The 19,243-nt window shown below is 45.7% G+C and overlaps 1 long non-coding RNA gene across 1 annotated transcript; it reads right to left on the reverse strand.

Annotated features, from left to right (window-relative positions):
- Positions 1-11,395: 11,395 nt before the first annotated feature.
- On the reverse strand, positions 11,396-14,497 carry LOC123404449. Its single transcript, XR_006611795.1, has 2 exons — positions 13,799-14,497; positions 11,396-11,821 (listed from the first exon to the last, which is right to left on the reverse strand). It is a non-coding gene; the product is annotated as an uncharacterized LOC123404449 (long non-coding RNA).
- Positions 14,498-19,243: the final 4,746 nt, after the last annotated feature.

The following is a 19,243-nucleotide window of genomic DNA, read 5'->3' on the forward strand; positions in this document are numbered from 1 at the left end:
ACGGTGCCCAAAGAAATAGTCAAGGGGTACGCGGTTCAGCTCGGGTGCATTCTCCGGAGCACTGTCTCGATCAACACCGAGAACCTAAGGCATAAGGACCGAGGGAATTTGCGCAACCTCCTCTTCACCAAGCTGCACGAACGATACAAGTTCCCCGGTGACGTCGCAAACACACGCCTCTCAAGGAATAAAGTGAACAGTGCCGCCCTCACGAAGATGAGCAAGGCCCTGTCTACTTGGAGAAGCGTGGTGAAGAGAATGATTGACAAAGCTGATAGTTATGAGAAGATCAAGGCGAAAAATCCTTCGATCAGCGAAGATGATTACAAGGAGTTCAAGATCAAGTGCGAGAGCAAGGCAACCGCGGAATCAAGTCAATGGGGGAAAGAAATGCGGGAGTTGAACTTAGGGGTCCACCAACTCGGTCCCGGCGGTTACAGAGTGGCGGAACCTATATGGGACAAGGAGGACGCGGAGCGTGCCGAGCAAGGCCTACCACCTTGCTTCGAGAAATACGGTGACAAGCAGACCAGGAACTATGTCAGGGCCCGGTACAAGGTGGACCCAGTAACAAAGGAGCTTACCACGGATGCGAAGACCAGGGCGCTTGAGCGTGTTGTGGTAAGGAATACACCCCACGTAATTAACTCCATATGGTTGCATTCTAATTAATGAAGCCAAATTTATAAATGGTTCATTCCTTCCGCAGGACACTGAAAGCAGTAGCGCGGGGTCGTCTCAGAGCTCCCATTGGGACACCAATTTAAATAGGGCGTTTAACGTAATGAAAAACAAGGATAAGTCCAGTAAGCCGTCGTCAGCTGGTCGTGTGGCCGGAAAAAACTTGTCCACGAAATGGTCGTCATACTATAACGCTGGTGGGCGAAAGGAGAGAAATACCAACTTGGTAAGCCAGTCGCGCGAGGTTGAAGAACTCAAGGCAAAAGTGGCGAGGATTCCGGAGATGGTCCAAGAGCTAGTGCAACACCAAGTGGGAGGGGTAATCACCGCCATTGTGCCTACCTTGATTGAGGGGCTGCAGGCGTGGATTGCGGGTGGCCAACAGGGGCCGCCCCCGATTCCCAGCTTCATGGCCAGCAACTCGCACAACGCGCAAGCGACGCCATTGGTGTCTCCGGCGCCGGCCGGCACCTCGGCAGCAAGCGGCCCCTCCGTCACTTGCACGCCCGCCATTGGCGGTGCCTCGACATTAGCCAAGCTCGACGCCATCACGGTAACTAAGCCTCTCTCGGCCGATGACTTCATCTCCTTGCCTTTGACTGGGCATCCGCTGACGCCCTACACGTTTTCGCAGGGCGCCGGCGCCGACGTTCCATGCACTCTCCTGCACTTCATGGGCGGCGAGTTGATCAATGTCGCCAAGGGCAGAATCATTCAACCGGGCAACCCCACGCTCCATGGTAAACCGATACCACCCACCATGTATAGGGTTCAACTGGTTCGGGTGCTGCCAGGCTGCGATGACTTGTTACCTCCGTTCCACCCCGCTGGGGCCGACATAGATGATGTGATGACCCTCAGCGCCTGCTTAAGTTGGCCCTTGCTTTGGCCGAAGAGCCAGATTCGTTTGGGGGCGGGGGACACCACCCCACAGACAACACCGCTAGTCGTGCCGGCGCCAAGCCATGGCAAGACCGCCGCAACGCTACGGGACATGCATATGGCACATGATCCGGACATGCATATGGCACAGGTTCCGAACGACGATGATGATGACGATGGTACATTTACCAAGGTCGATAAGTACTTTGCTGAACATGGGTACGGTGAGGAATTCTTGGGGCCTCCTTCTCAAGAACCCAACCCTGCAAAAGACGACCGTGATCTAGCTGGTAACGCGGAGAAACCCAATTGCAACAGGCGTTGTCTGGAGTTTAGTTTTGAGGAGACGCCTCCAGCCGCCGCCTTCACCGAGCCTCAGATAGCCGAGGTGCGAAATATTATAAGCCCCAACACACTCAAGAAGGTGGTCTCTGAGCAGATGAACTGGATCCCATTACATCAGCAGAAGAAGGGACGGAAAAGAAAGACTAACAAGGGTACGAGCCAGCCGGCACTGAGTACGATCTGTGCTCTGGACGGGCCACCTTCACCTAAGGATATCTCGAGGAGGGTGCATGTGGCGGGTAGGCCGATGCTACCGACTAATCCGCTCAATGATGCAACCGGTGCTATGCGGAGTCTGCATGACAGTGTTCTTTGTTTGGAGAAGCGGCGTCTCTCCGAGAATAATGTGGCATACCCGGTTTTCGTGGCCAAGGTGCCAGAGGGCAAGGGCTTTGTCGATAGCGCCATCGGGGGTATGATCGTCCTGCGGTTTGCTGACATCTTCGCTATGTTTAACCTTCATCCGCTGCACTACACCTTCGTTCGGCTATTTTCGCTGAGTATGGAGATGCGGATCGTTAGAGAGAAGGCCCTGGACCTAGTGATAGTCGACCCCTTCTATATGCGTGCCAAGATCTTGGGCAGCGCTGGGGACCGGCAAGTCGCGAGTTCATACCTCGAAGGCGTCATTCTGGCAAACTCAGAAAAGGATAATTTCCTCGTGCCTTACTTTCCCTGGTAAGTTATCCCCTCATCGCCACGTAACATATGATTTCTTAGATTTGGATCGTCCTTTTTTTTCTAACATTCCGTGTTTTGTGCAGTGACACACGTTGCACACTCGTCCTCTTAAGCCTGAAATATTCCATGGCCACGTATTTTGACTCGGACCGTCAGTCAAAAAAAGACTACACAAATATCAAGAAAGTTCTTGATGAAGCTCTTCCCGGCTACGCCATATCTGGAGGCACCTTCAGCAGGACAAGTCTCAGGCACGACAAGCACGTGTTCACCCACAATACGACGTTCGCCTGCGTCAAGTAGCCGCCTGGCAGTCAGAAGGATGCCTACTACGCCCTCCATCACATGCGGGCGATCATACGGGACAGTAATCACCTTCGGCTACCAAATAATCTCAATGATTGGGCCGCACGCTTGTCGGCAATCCAGGATGCGGACATCAGACAAGAATTCTTCCGCATCCAGTCGGAGTTTGCCGAAATCATCCATCAAGATGTCCTTCGTACCTCGGGGCAGTTCTACCTCAGATCTCTGTTGTCCAATAGTGAGATAGATACAATGCTACAAATGCAGGCTGACAACGACCGCAATTTCATGACCATCACGAAATACGGCGGCTTCATCCACGTTCCCGTGAATCGCTACTAATTCATGTTGCAATATTAAACTTTAATGAACTGGTATGTCTCTTTGGTTCGGACAGTCGTTCAACTTATATATAATCAATGCTATTTATTAGTAGGACCATGAATCGTGTTGTTATAGTTGTAATATTAAACTTTAATGAACTTGTATGTCTCTGTGAATTGCTACTAACGTTTTGTTTGGCTAGTGCATAGAGATGTCGTCGTATGTCGTGTACAAGGGTAAGGTTCCCGGAGTCTACGACGACTGGGAGGAGTGTCGGAGACAGGTTCACCGATTCAGCGGTAACAGTTACAAAGGGTACACCAAAGGGCGGAGGCGGAAGTTAGATACGCGCGCTATCTAGCGGGAGAGAGGAGGGAGCATTGGAGGAACCGGATGAAGACTAGTTTCATTGCGATTATGCTCATCGTGATGACCGCAACTCTCTTCTATATGTGATGGTAGTTTAGATGGTCGATATATCGACTTGTAATGTGAAGACAAACTCGCTACTCGCGGTCTCGAGACTTGTAATGTTCTAACTTTGTTCGGTATTTTAAATTCGGAGACTAATATGATGAATTGTATTCAGAGACTAATCTTCTATTGTATTCGATAAATCTGTTGTTTATATGTTGTGCTATCTATATTCTGTGCAATAATATATTTTGTAATCTGTGCAAATATCAGAAAAAATAAAATAAATACCTAATATTCATACTAGTGGCGCATCACTCAGCACACTAGTGGCGCATCACTCAGCACACTAGTGCGCCATTAGTAAGCCAGAGCATATGGGTAAATATGGCCCTGGGAGGCATACTAATGGCGCACCATAAGCTATACTAATGGCGCACCTAGATCTATAGTAATGGCGCACCGGGATCTATACTAATGGCGCACTGGGATCTATACTAATGGCGCACTACCTGGTGCGCCATTAGTATACCAGATACTAATGGCGCACCATGAGCAATACTAATGGCGCACTACCTGGTGCGCCATTAGTATACCAGATACTAATGGCGCACTTGTGGTGCGCCATTAGTAAAAAAATCTAATGGCGTGATGCTAGTGGCGCACCTATAGTGCGCCATTAGTAGCAAAAATAGGTGCGCCATTAGCAAGCCTTTTCCTAGTAGTGGGCCATGATTATTGAAGTTGGTGGATATACTATGACGTAATTCTTGCAGTGATATGTGAATTATGAGGACTCTAAGAGATTATGCAGAACCCCATCTATGTTGGATTTGTAGGAGTGATAGGTCCAGTAATGATTGATTGGATTGATGGATCACCTGGTCGTATTCATAGAAAGGAAACAAGATATTGGATTGGTATACTATGTGTTTCCTTAATATAGTAATGTAGTACCCTGTCCATTGGATGACTTAGATGGACATTTGGATTTGTGGAGTCTTTAACCATAGGAGCTCGTATGCCTCCTGAGGATATTGCATAGGAATGCATGTGCATCGAAACTATACCATACTTATAGTGTTTGGGTTTAGTTCTGCCCTCAACCCAGAGTTGACTAGCATGAGCGGTGTGGAGTTGACCCCGTGGGATGGTATCTTTGATGAGATGAGGTGATATCGTCCCGAGATTAGAGGTCAAACTATTGGCATCTAAGGAATGTGCTTAGAGATAAGATAATAACTGTTCGCCCGCATCCTAAGTTCCTTAAGACCCTAAAGCTTTGCTGAGCCACAAGATGGACGGACTGCGACCATAGAAGACGACTCTAAGTCATTAAAATATGGCCAGTACCGCCCATAGAAAGTCCCGTTTTCCTCACCTGACTCTCGAGAACTGAGCTTATGTCATGTTTGGGGAAGGTATGTTGTCTTCCTCACTGATGACATACTTATTCACCCATTAAGAGGACAAGTACCTCAGTGTTGTTTAGCTGGACCACAGACACCGCAGACTACAACCCCGGCAACCAAAGATAGTCTTCACGAGCGTGGTGAAGCATCCACATGATCAAGGAGCCTCGACGACACAGAAGAACGACGCATTTTATTGCAACTCCAGCATCAACTACGTTAATCACAAGACAGTAAGGCCAGCAAGGACAAACCCACCAGGAGAAACCTCCACCCGGACCAACTGCATCCACGACCACACAGCACACCAACGCCTAACCACTTGCCACTATGGCACACCTCGGTTCCTTCGTAAGAAGAGACCGCAAGGACACCAATGGCACACTAACACCACGCGTTCGCCGAGCAGGTGCCTAATCGTCATGAACTCTGCCGCCGCGGAGAACCGCCATGCGGGCGGCAGCATCATGGCGATCATCGTGGACAATCGCGCAGTACAGCGTCGAGACCCCGACCAACAACGCCACCATCCCGGACAGGAAGATGATGAGCCACCCCGGAGTCTCATCCGCCATTGGCATCCTTCCTTGAGCACTTGCAGCAGCAGAAGAAGAAGAAGAGGACTGGAGCAGCAGCAAGTGGCGAGGCTGGGTGGAGCACGAGAAGGACTCCCTGGCCAATTTATAGCCAGGCTCGGAGAGCCACTAGCCAGGCCACCAGCCCCGTTTGCCGCTTGGCCGTCGGTTCTCGCTGGGAATCCCACAGCAGTGCCGACATACGAGGCCCGCGAGGTGAGTTCTCGGTGTGCCGGTAGATGGCTCACCGCACACCATCGTAGGGTGGCCCCGGACACCATACACCCTAGGCACCACAAGTGGAGGCAGCACAGGGGACTCACCCAAGAAAGAAGAATCAGAGGGAGAATAAGAGGCTGACGGCGGACCCTGGGCCCACTTGTCAGCCGGAGTAAGTACCGGGCAATAGGTACGACTAGCAACCATGTATGACAACTTTCCCTTTCTCCAACATCCTCGTAGAACGCAGATGCACCAATAAGTGGTACTCTTGAGGTGACCCCATCAGACCGCGTATTTGGATTGTTGCTGCCAGTAAGTCCTGCAGCATAACAGGAGCAGACCCTTGTTTCCGCCTTAACAAATCTCGGGGACGAGATTTTCTTAAGGGGGTAAGGTCTGTAACACCAGTTTTTGGCCTTCCTGACTAATTAACTAATTCCAAAAGTTAGGACCAATTAAAAAAATTGTGAATGCTTGTGATGCTTGGAGTGACCATTGTTTGCTTGTTTGCTTGAATGCATGTCATTGCTCCCCATAAATCCTGTCACTCCCTTAATCACCTCCTCAACCCATGATCTCCTGCCTAATGATGAGGCCATGTGTTTAGGACAAATATCTATTTTCACCAATATTTATTTTTACCCAAAAAGCATTTCTTTGAATTAAACTTTCAAACCCCTGAGATGAGGTTTGTACTACAAGTCCTCAAATTAGGGAATTTCTTTTGCACCAATTATTTTATTTAAAACCTATTATCGAAAGGTCTTCCAAAAACCACCATATTATTATTTTAAAAGTTACTTTATTATTTTATATTAAAAGCCTTTCTGTGAGACCACAAATGGTCTCTTATGAAGGAAAGTTATTTTTATTGCTTTCAAAATATTTAAGAAAATTTAGGGAAACTCAATGGATATACTTATTCCATATTTATGAGTTTGAACACCTGGTCATGTTCAAAATATTGGGCAAACCCCTCCAAAACCATTCCTGCCTATTTCAAGCTTTTAAAATATTTCTATTAGAAATATTATCAATAAATTCCAGTAAAACTTTAGCTTGTCATCTATGATATAAATGATGATCTTGCCAAGTTTCATTTCAATCCAAGTTGATTTGGCTCCCCTAACTACTCTAAAACCCTATCTGTCCAGAATCAAATTTGAGCAACTCTACATTGTGAAGTATCTCCAATTGTGCTCAAATTTGGTGGACATGTTCTACTACTCCAATAAGGGATCCACACCAAGTGGTACACCAAGGAGAATATAAGAACTTGCCATAAGAACCTCAAAACCCTCTCTGTTGATTTCTGACTTTTGTAAACTTTACATTAAAAAGTTTCTCCAATTGACCTCAAACTTTTTGTGCATGCTTTAATGCTCAAATAATGCCCCTACACCAAATATTGGATTTGTGGGAATTGATTTGAATAGGGTTGTAGGCATAAAGTCATTTCTGCCCATTTCATGGGTTTTCCAAGTCTACATTGGATAACTTCTCCAGCAAATCCCAAATTTGGTATGCAAGCCTATTTTCATCTATTATTTGACCCTGTTAAGTTCCATAGCCATTGAAATCCATCTGGTTGCCTAGCCATAGATCAAACACCTTGTGTGCACTCACTGATTTGGCTTCTTTTGCCCCTTCCACTTTTACCCTTGAGCTCAAATTTCTACCGCGGCTATAACTAGTTACATTTTACTTCTAGTAACTTTTCCTTGGCCACTGGTCAATTATTGGAGAAGGTCCCTTTTTAACTTTCTATCATTTTCACCCTTCGCAGCACTGTTTTACCTCTCTTTCCATTCTTCTGCTTAAGCTATCACCCCCAATTCTTTCCAGAGCCTCTCTGGTGTGTCAATGCATCATTTCAAACCAATGGATGGCATGCTCATGTAGGAAAAATGAGCAACACCTCTTCAAGTTCATTTTTGGCTGAAATGTGGCTTTGTACAGCAAGTACTAGCTACACTTGCTTTCTTGAACTGGAACTTTGCAGTCTTGTAGTCCTTTTATTGAAAACACTACTAGACATGGTTTCACCTCCCATCCCCTCCTATAAAAACCCCTTATGCCAGCCCCTATTTTGCTGCTGCAAACTAAACCAGAGTCCAAACCACATCAGACCACCTCCACTAGTTGCCAAACTCAAGAGTCTTCTTGCTGCAGGTGTGCCCTACGTGCCAGACATGCTTGACTGGACTTGTATGCCATGTGGCCATGAGTGGCCATGGTGACCACCTCCCTGGCATGCAGAAACGGTGCTCTGCACCTTGTCTTCTTTCTCCAGGGCGTGTCCCACCGTTGCAGCATGTCTATGAGCACCAGGGAACCCCATTTGACTATTCAAGCTCCTCCCCCATGCTGGCTAAGCTCCAAGGTGCCCAGGGACGTGTGTCCTTGCCATGCCAGGAAGCTCCAGGGAGCTCCCGAGCTCTCTCTCCATTCCCCCTCCCTTATCTCCTCTCCCTGAGCCTCTGTGGCGCACACTCGGCTCTCCCCTTCTCCGGTGAAGCTCATGAGCCTCCACCCTTCTCTCCCAAGCCCTTCTCCCCACCTCTTCTTCCATGGCCGTCGCCATGGCCGTTTCGGCCATGCTCGAATCCGAGCCTCCCCGAGCTCCCTCCTTCTCCTTAGCGCCTCCAGGAGGACCTCCTAACCTGCGGCACCAGTCCCCATCCTCCCTCTTCCCTCCAGGTGGCCAGAGCTCCTCTCCCAACGGCCTCCATCGCCGCCCTCTGCCGCGGCCATGGGCAGCTCTCCCCGAAGCTCCCTACAAGCGTCGTGCAAGGGAATGGGGTCGGCGCGGTCCCCCGAGCCCGCAGGTGCGCTCACCTTGGCTGGGGATGGCCGGAGCGCCACCGGATCCGGTCCTGCATCGGCCGGCCCTGCCTCCCCTGCCTATTCCCAGATCGAGTGGGAGGAGGAAGAAGGGCCCGACAGGCGGGGCCCCCGCGTCAGCCACACGCCGGTCGGGCCCCCAGCTTTAAGTGGTCGCGCCCTCCCTCGTTCGTGTGTCCCTGCGCAGGAGACATACTCCAGGAAGTGCGCCTTCGGCGTCACCAGGGTTCCGGCCGGTCTACGCAACTGGTCCAGCCCGAAGTCCTACCTAGTGCCTAGTGCGCATGATAGCCAAATCGGGAGACCACTTTCTCCTTTTCATTTATCTGCAAGTTTCAAAATTCCATTATAAAATCATTCTAACTCCAATTTCATTGATTCAAATTTCTGCAGGATCCTAAAAATGAGGCCTATCCAAATAAGTGCTTTCCACATTTTCCCCACCCACTTTCTGTTGCATTTTAATTTAAATCCACAATTGTCGATATTTGACTCCACTTTGGAAATTTCCCTAGGATGCAAATCAACTCCAAATGGACTGATTCAAATTCCTAGGGTCTTCTAAAATCATCCCCTATTTTTAGAACCCTGGTGAGCATTTTTGTGTGGCTTATTTCTGTTGCAATAAATAAATAGCTCCTATTGCTATTTATTCCACATTGTAAAATCTCTAGAATATTCCTACCAACTCCAAATCCATTGAAACCACTTCCTAAATATTTCTAAAATCATTCTCTGTTAAATGGGTGCCTTCACTCACTTTTAACAGAATGATTTCTGTTGGCTTCTTCAATGATCACCTATTGCTCTTTCCATCCATTAAAAATCCTTGATGATTCAAATCTCGTGTGAGAAGCTTCAGGTATTTTTCTTATGACCAGAGAGGTCCAAGAAAAATAGAACTTCTATTTATAGAACACTTTTATTCTGCTTGCTATATGGCTTACTATGGTTGTTTCCGACGATAGTGGACAGTAGACGAAGTATTCGGAGTTGGAGCGGAAGACCTCGAAGACCCCGAGGACTTACGTGAGCAAGGCAAGCAGCCCTTTGACCATGACTTGAGCATATAAATTGATGCATGCTAGAATAGCAAGTACTTTTCCGTTGCATGTGATCATAGTGCCGGTTCATCATTGGTGTGATGTTACCGAAGGCTTCTTCGAAGCACTTGCATGATGGTGATGTTATACATATGGCTCCTCGGAGCACAAGCATGATGAGCTTGATCCTACCATCTATGAGGATCATGCTACTATCATGTTGACTAGTAGAGTTAGAGAACCATTGCATGAGCATGATGATGAGTTAAATCAAAGGCTTATGAAAAAATCCGTCGGGTGCCACTAATGCCCGAGGGTGATGATGAGATGGGTGGCCACTTTTGGTGAAGTGGTGCACCAGTGTTTTGTGTGAGTATGGTTTCGGAAATGGGATTAGATATATGATGTGTGGACCGTCCCAACCTCACCTGTGCGACCACGTTACCCCTTTATGGGACGGGGCTTTGTTGATTACTCTGGTCGGTACTAGCAAGGAGCCACATTACTAGTGGCAGGAGTGATTGTCGTCACTCTCGTGATGGGGTCGTGCCAGGAAGGGCGACTATGCCATTTTTATGAGTTCCAGGCACACCATTGGTCCCCGCATGGTTGATACTGTGCAGAGTCGGTGCTCATAAGACGTACAACATGTGGGCTAGGTACCAATCGAATGGACCTCCTTGTTTAGTACCGTTAGGGGAAAGATAATGATCGGGTACTTACCTCGGGTATATGTGATCTACCGCGAGTCGTGGATGACACGGAAGTTTCCTGATTCTCGTGGGTACAGCGCGCTACCTCTGCAGAGTGTAAACTATTCGAATAGCCGTGTCCACGGTCAAGGACAGTTGGGTAATCCTGCTTAAACTACGTCCTGATATTTCCGCATAAACCAGGCGTGCATGAGTTGTGTGTGTGTGTGGTGTTGAGAAAGATGTTTCTATGATAGCAATGATAAGACCAAGTTCGGTGACTTGGCATATAGGGTGAATCCGGATGGTTCAGCCCTCGACAGATATATTGGTATCTGTAACCTGTTCTTCAAGAGTAATTATTTATCTTGATGCATATCATGATCATTCCACCCAGATGAGTTATACTAGAGATGCATGACATTGTCATCCTTCACTTTCATTGTTCATATCATGGGCTGTTTGCGAGTACATTCAAAGTACTCATTGGCTTGCCACTGGTTATTTCATTGACCAGGTGTGAAAGACAGGATATGGTGAAGATTAACTCGGTGACGTTCATGTGAGCTAGGATGTTTCCCACTCAGAATGCCTGTGGGTTAAGGCCGATGGCATGGGTTCACGCTTTCAACCAATAATTCTCCTATTGGTTCGGTTTCAAGTGTAGGCCTTTAAGGCCCTATTTATGTAAGACTCGACTGAAGTGGTCATTTGTTGTATCAAACGATATGGATGGATGTAAGACTCTTTTATTCGGCATCTATGTTCGGTGAGCATGGATCTCTGGGATCATTGAGCACGGCGATTCTCGACTAGTAAGTCGGGGTCCCCACAGTCACACAACTTAAACACGGGCTGACATGTTGGGCACCGACTTCCAAACATGTCGGATGGCCACTTAAGTTGGTGAATGGGCAGGCTACGCTGGGTTGCGAATATATAAATATCTTGGCTAGGGATAGCGACCGGGCTAAGATAGGTTTAACCAATGGTCAGTTTGGCTGTGATACCAAGGTTGTGGCGACTGCTTTTTCGGAAAACAATTTCCAGAAAACAGGCCCTTATGTTCACTAGCCCCAGGAATCTGTTAGCTAGTGGACACTCACTTGATACATAAATACCAAGAAAAAAATACAAAGTTTGGGTGACAAGACTATAAAGGTCCACTGGTTTGAACCAAGTTTGAGGCTGACGGCGGAAGCGACTCGAGGAATCTCCAGTGCCCATGAACTCCATTTCCACAGGAATAGTTGACCTGGATAAGTTCCTATCTCACAAGGCTGCTATCCTCGACTCATAGATTCGCGGGGTTGATGACATCGTGCTCCTCTCCAATGAAATCTGGCGAAGACAATAGCCAGGGACAAGCCAGTTCGTACTTTGAATGTACTCGCAAACATCTAGAAAACAGATAAGTTAAAGTAGGTGAGATGCATGCATAATTCCCTTAATAAATATATCATGCGATAAGAATTAATTCATGGATGCATTCATGCAGATAAACCATTTCCACCAATGTTGTATAAGCAAGCAAGGATTGGTAACAGTAAATTATAAGCTTGTTGATTGGGCATCTGAGGCGACACATCGGAAGGACATGCAATACAAGCCACAATCGGGCATCTCGGCGACAAAGCATAAAGGGGCTTGTAAAAGGAAAATTACTATTCGTGCCACAATTGGGCGTCTAGAGCGACAACACAAAAAGGGCTTATATGAAGGTAAGAATGAATAAGTAATAGCATACATGGCACAGTCGGGCGTCTCAGCAACACCACATAAAGAGCTTATATGAAAGTAGTAATAGTTGCCAGAGTCACGCGTCTAAGCGACACCACAAAAAGGGCATAATAAAATAAATACTCGCCACAATCGGGCGTTTGAGCGACACCACAAAAAGGCCATAATAAAATAATAGATATATCTAGTACCCTGGAGGTAGAACCGTCCCAAGGACACTCTAATAAATCCTTATATCACACAGGATTAGTCCATAACAGAATTCATAATAATAGCAATACTTATCATCCCGGTTCACACGAATTATCCTGTTTAAGTCTAATTCCTCCAAAGACCAACACTCAGACCGACACTTGACTAGTCCACCAGTTGTGCTTGACCGTGAATACGGCTACTCGAATAGCTTTGACTCTGCAGAGGGTGTACTCTTTACCCACAACCCACGGGTTTCAATAGTCACGTGTACTAATCCCGTGTACGGTATCTCATAAGTAAACGCCGAGAACCAGTACACACCCATTTTCCCCCACGAAGACCGGCCTCACCCGCGCTACTCTAACGGTGAAAAACCATAAGATGGGGAGACTCCAACCTCAACTAGCATGGGATCAAATTTATACCGCGCGCTACAATGGAATGGCCATTCCCTCTCAGTCCCAAACCGGAAACACCCATGCCCCCCTGAACGGATGACTAGATTTAGTCCAGTGCCATGGATACCTTCATCTCGGCCCCTCTACTTGGTGTGTACCTGGTAATAGGTTTACGACCTAGTAAACTGTATTCCCCTTCGGGAAGACCTGTGGCAGCATGAAAGGTAAGGTCACACACAGACAAGACTCGGTCTACGGTCGACTTAGGAGGTTTAAGATTTCCTGCAAGGGTTAGTACCAGGCAATCTTCCTGAAATAATTACCTCAGTGATACTACCATCACTCCCCGACAAGCCTTTAATGACCACTCTCGTCCCATGAGATGTCAGCCCCATGGTCTCATATACACCCTTACTAACCTTCCTCCGAGGTCGTCCAGACCAACTTGGCATACGACGCATGAGGAAATACCCACTCACCGTTTGCATCCTATATGTTCGGCAACATAATTATCCATCACATGCACTCATGCAAGTATGATTTTATGCGAGAGTTCCTATCAAAATAATGAAATCATAGATTCCCATGCACCACAACAAACATCAAACATCTTAGCACAAATCAGAGTTCAAGGTGCTTGCCTTTGGAGTTGAGGCGGGTGGTGTACACCCTAAAAATCTTGAAGCAGTTCGCTTCCCTCCAAATCCGTATTTCAAAAATAATACCATTCAACATGCAACTCCAAAACAACACATAAAAGTTGTTTGAATATTTTTGAAATAAATCTTAAAATACACTATATTAAATTTGAGAGAGGTAGGAAAAATAATCAGTCCATACGGAGTTTTATTTAAAAAGTTAGAGCCAGTCAAATATACTGGTCAAATATGTTTTTAAAAGAATTTAGAAAACAAAACGTTTCGGCCAGATATACGCTTCCTAGCAAGGAAAACACATATACATAGACATCTATGGAAAAATACGCTTCGCTGAAAAGAAAATGCACCGGGTGGGCTGCGCCACTGGGCGGCTTGGTTGGCTCACCGACAGGTGGGGGCCACTTGTCGGGTTTGCCCCTACCTCCCGTGGTTGAACCAGGGCGGCACTCCAAGGATCCTCGCCGGCAACTGGCTATAGATCTTGCACGCAGAGGCACGGGAATGGATTCAGGGGGTCCTGGCGATTCTCCCGGAACTCCACACGCACGGGTATGGAGGGAATCGCCGGTGACGCGGGCTCCGACGGATGGCGGCGTCGGCCTTCTAGAGGTCCCTGTAGCCCGAAGTCTCCGGTACTCATGGCTATGGGGAAAAGATCCCTCTCGCCACCAGGGGGCTAAACGAGGAGAAGCTTGGCGTCGGGAGGAACTAGCTGCGGCGGATTTGACCAGAGCTCCTCATGGCAGTGGCCACCGACGGCGATGAAATTGGGCACACGGGCCCGATTTCTTCGGTAGGGGGGATTCCGAGGATGGCGTGGGTGACTAGGTGAGCTCGGGAGGGGCTTTTATAGGTTGGAGGGAGTCGGTTCGTGGCGTCCGAAGATAAGCTCGCCCGTGACAAAAACTTGCATCGGCAGGGGAGGAGCAGGGTGTGGCAGGGGTGGCAACAGGGCTGGACAGCAAGGGGCGATGCAGGGGATGGGTCCAAGGGTGCAGCTGTTGCGCGGAGGAGGCTTGGGCGGCGCTTACGACTGCAGCGGCAGAGAGGATGTCGGCTAGCAGCCACGGCGGTCGCACTACTGCGGCACTACGCGTCACGGGACAGGGGCGACCAACGGTCGGGGTTTTGACGCGGCTCTGTGGGCTGACTAGAGGGCAAGGGGCGCGTGGTTGGTGGGATGTGGCGGCTCGGTTGCGCTGGCATACAGAAGAGGCGCTCTGGACGCAGCACGCTCGTAAGGTGCTCGGCAAACTTCCGCGGCACTCCAAAGGGCTCCAAATCTTATGCAACTCCCATGGTTAGGCCAGAGATATAAGATAGGCTATTGGACAAGCTGGTTGGGCCATAAAAGGAAGTGGCCAATGCAATCTCAAACCCATGCCAAATCTTGCTATGCACTACAGGTGTCTGACAAAATGTCAAGGGCACCTAGGGAGCTCTTCTGGCCACCAAAATAAAGAGTCTGGGGTCTCTTTGGACCCAAAGAGAGGTGGTGCGGTTAGTTTGCCAAAAAGGAAAACTAGTTAATGCAAATCTTTGAAAAACACAATTCTAGACTACAAGTTGAGGCCATTTTTTCATGCATTTAAAATCATCCAATGGGGCTAGAGTCCTGGACTTAACGTTTTGGTAGGGTGTTATACAGGAAGGAAAAATCCCAATGCAACTATAGCAAAACAAAACATGGTCATAGTGCAAAATGCCAAACTGGATCAGAATGAAGAAGAGGAGGAATTGCTTAAAATTTTCAAAACACAAAGCTGGAATTTTGCATAAAAGTTATCTACGTGCATCCCTTGACATCTACAAATTTATATATATATTTTTGAAATAGTAAATCTAGGGGTTGTATTTCAAACACCAAATTGGGCCACAATAGAAAAGAAGGTAATGTGCTCAAATTTTCCAAAACACTTGGATAATTTTTTGCAAAAAGTTTGATTTAGGGACATCACATGTCACCTACAAATTTTTGTAGAATTTTTAGAGGAAGGTGTCAAAAGGTTGCAATGTAAAAGAGGTCCTTAAGGGAATTAAAAGTCATTTTTGAATAAGAGAATCTCTGGCCAAAATTATTTATAAAAAGGCTTCCACTGATTTTTTCAGTAGAAGGGCAATGTTTTGATGCACGCACTCAAGTCCCAACAAATTTCAAAGGCTTCTATTTGGGAAAGAATTCTTTATAAGAAAAGGATTGGTTTTGAAATCAATGAAAAACCAAAAATTATTTTTTAAACCTACATGGTCAATTGGAAAAGAATATAATCGCTTGATTAAATTAAGAATTAAAAATATCTCAAGTAAGTACTCAAGCACTAAATGGTCTTTAAAATGCTACTAGAAAGGAAAGTTTTTGGAAAGAGGCTTTTGAGACCGACCTAAAGCAATTTATTTCTCAAAAGTTTTATTCAAGGCAATAATTTTAATTTGCAAAAACATTATTACATTTTTTGGGTGTGACACATTCCCACCAAATCGGTGCAACTAAATCCATATCGGTGCTACCGAGTTCAGTGTGACCAACATTCTGTTGCCTCGGTACACAAAATCAGAATTTCCTAGTTTGAGTATCGGTGCCACCGAGTTTGGGCATCTGACTGTTAGCCATCGTTTCGGTGCCACCGAGTTGTGTATATTGGTCTCACCGAGATTCAAAAGTTCTGCCTTTTGTGCTAATCGGTACCACCGAGTTCGCCACTTTAGATGTAACGGTTGGGTTTTGTGTCCTGCCTATATATGCCCCTTCACCCACCTCTCACTCATGGGAGAAGCACGTAGAACATACACTTCATTGCCAGATTCATCTTCTGAGAAAGAACCACCTACTCATGTGTTGAGACCAAGATATTCCAATCCAACCATTTAAACTTGATCTCTAGCCTCCCCAAACTGCTTTCCACCAAATCAATCTCTCCTATCCATGCATATTCTATGAGAGAGTGATTTTGTGTTGAGGAGACTATCTTCAGAAGCACAAGAGCAAGGAGTTCATTGATCTATCACATATATTACCTTTTGTAGGGTGGTGCCTCCTAGATTTGTTGGGTGTTGCTTGGCAGCCTCCTACTTCGTGTTGAGGAGTGGAACCAAGAGGTTTCTAAGGCCAAGGAGGTCGCCTACTTCATGAATATCTACTGTGAGTAAGGCTAGTCCATAGTGGGTGGAAGCCATGGTGGAATAGACAAGGCCGCTTCTTCATGGACCCCTTGTGGGTGGAGCCCTTTGTGGACTCTCGCAGTTGTTACCTTCCATGGGTTAAAGTCTCCACTAACATGGACATATTGATAGCGCCACCTATTGGAACCACGCCAAAAATCGTTGTGTCAACCTTTGCGTTTGATCTCCTAAAGTCTACTCCTTTACATGTGCAAAGTCTTTCCTTTTCCGCTACCATATATGTTGACTAGCATGTCTAGGGTGCATTAGACTTGTTAGAACTGCTGAATTTCTGCCTTCCTTAAAATTGGATTAGGCTAGGAATTTTATCTTGACAAGTAGTCTATTCACCCCCCTCTAGACACATCTTCTATCGACCCCTCAACCCCCTGGGCTCACCCTATTGGCTTGAAACAACCCCGTGGGGCCTCCGGTCTCGTTCTGAAGCTTCCATGTCCTTAATTTGTCCACAAAAAATCATCAAAATGTTTTGGGGTATTTGGACTTCGTTTGGTATATTATTCCTAAAATACGAAAACATGTAGAAAAAAACAAATGACACTTAGCACTGGGTTAATCGGTAAGTTCTAAAAAATAATATAAATCAACAAGTAAATGCCTAAAAAGCATCATAGAATGATAATATGATAGCATGGAACAATAACAAATTATAGATACGTTGGAGGCATATCAGTATCCCCAAGCTTAATTCCTACCCGTCCTCGAGTAGGTAAATGATAAAAGTAGAATTTTTGATGTGACATGCTACCCAACATGTAATTATGATCATTGAGAAATGATGAATGAACAAACATCAACATAGTAATATCCATAATCATAATTAACATAATCATCAATATTCAAAAATACGATCCTTAAAGAATGTTTACCCCCAATCATTTTATCATATTAGAATGGCATGGCTCCATCTTCACCACATAAATAAAATGTCAAGCTCCACGGTGGTATGCAAGGCAATTAGAGCATACTTATTAACGGGCTTCAACTTTTTATTATTCACTTAATACATGAGTGTGAACCATGGACATAACATACTGGTGGAATAGAATGTGGTGGTAGGTTTCAAAGGGGTAAAAGTGGAGAAGAAACTCTCTCATCAACTAGGCAGATAAACGGGCTATGGAGATGCCCATCAATCGATATCTATACGACAAGTAGGGATTGCCTTGCAACGGATGCACTAGAGCTATAAGTCTATGAAATCTGAAGTGAAGTTAAGTGGGTGTGCATCCAACTTGCTTTCTCACAAAGTCCTCTGGCATTTGAGGAAGTCTGTCATCGGAATATACAAGCCAAGTGCTATAATGAAAAATTACCACTAGCATATGGAAGTGACAAAAAATGAGACTCTCTATATGAAAAACAAGGTGCTACTTTGAAGCACAAGTGTGGAAAAAGAGGTGGTAGCACTATCCCTTCTCTCTTTTTTCTAATTTATTTTTCTTTGCTATTTATTTTATTTTATTTTTATTCATTTATTTCTCTCTTTTTTATTTTTTATTTTCCGTCCAGAGTCTGATCCCGACTTGTGGGGAAATTATTATCTCCATCATACTTTCCTCACTAAGGTAGTGACCTAAAAATGAATAGCATCACACTTCTATTTACTTGCGACTTGATATGAAAAACTACTAAAAAATATGACTCTATATGAATCCCTCTGGCAGTGTACAAGGATGTTCAATGATCCAGCAGAGTGAGGATATAAAAAAACGGACAAGGCATCGAAATATTATGCTACCTATCTTATGATCATGCAAAGCATACGTAGTGAGTGTACTAGTTATATGATGTAACGGTGGAACTTGCATGGCAATATATTTCAGAATAGCTATGGAAATGCCATGATAGGTAGGTATGGTGCTTGTTTTGAGGAATATATAAGGTGGATTATGTGCAACAGAGCATATCATGTCGCAGGGTCACAAAGTTTGCACAGATTCTCAAGGTGAGAATGGGCAATGCATGATACCAAAGAGGCTAGAAAATATGAGGTGGTGACAGTGCTTACATCGATGGATTCAAATTACTCTTAAGATCCTCCATACTTATCGCAAGGTTTTATGAGCTCTTTCAAAGAAAATTAATATTTTCATGCCCCTAGGGAGGAGGTTCGTTGGAGTTAACCATCGCACGCCCCCAACCTAAACAACACTAGGATTTCAACAAGGAATAAGAATGCTCACACATCATCACCAAGGCATAACCAATATTTATATGAGCAGCAAATTAACACTCTTTAACTACCCATATGTTTACTAACCAAAAACCATGCATTCACGCCCTTTCATATTACCACATCAATATTATTAAGTCATAATTTCTCTTTTATGTGCTACATGAAGGTTTTGATTATGCACTCCTTGAGAACTTGTTTTTTTGTACTAGTATTATAACGGATGTGAATTACCATTACTATTTATTAACTCTCAAAAAAATTAGTGAAGAACGAGAGTGCGATTATTTCTTTAAAATCTATATGCCACCATGCTCTAAAATATATAAGTGAAGCACTAGAGCAACTGCTTAGCTCAAAAGTTGTAAGTGAAGCACATCGAGTATTCTAATAAATCATGGTAAACAAGTGTCTCTCTCAAGTGGGTGTATATAGCAAACAATGATTTTGCAAAACTAAAACAGAAGCAAATTA

The sequence above is a fragment of the Hordeum vulgare genome, chromosome 6H, assembly GCF_904849725.1.
Source record: "Hordeum vulgare subsp. vulgare chromosome 6H, MorexV3_pseudomolecules_assembly, whole genome shotgun sequence".
In the NCBI taxonomy this organism is placed as follows: Eukaryota; Viridiplantae; Streptophyta; class Magnoliopsida; order Poales; family Poaceae; genus Hordeum; species Hordeum vulgare.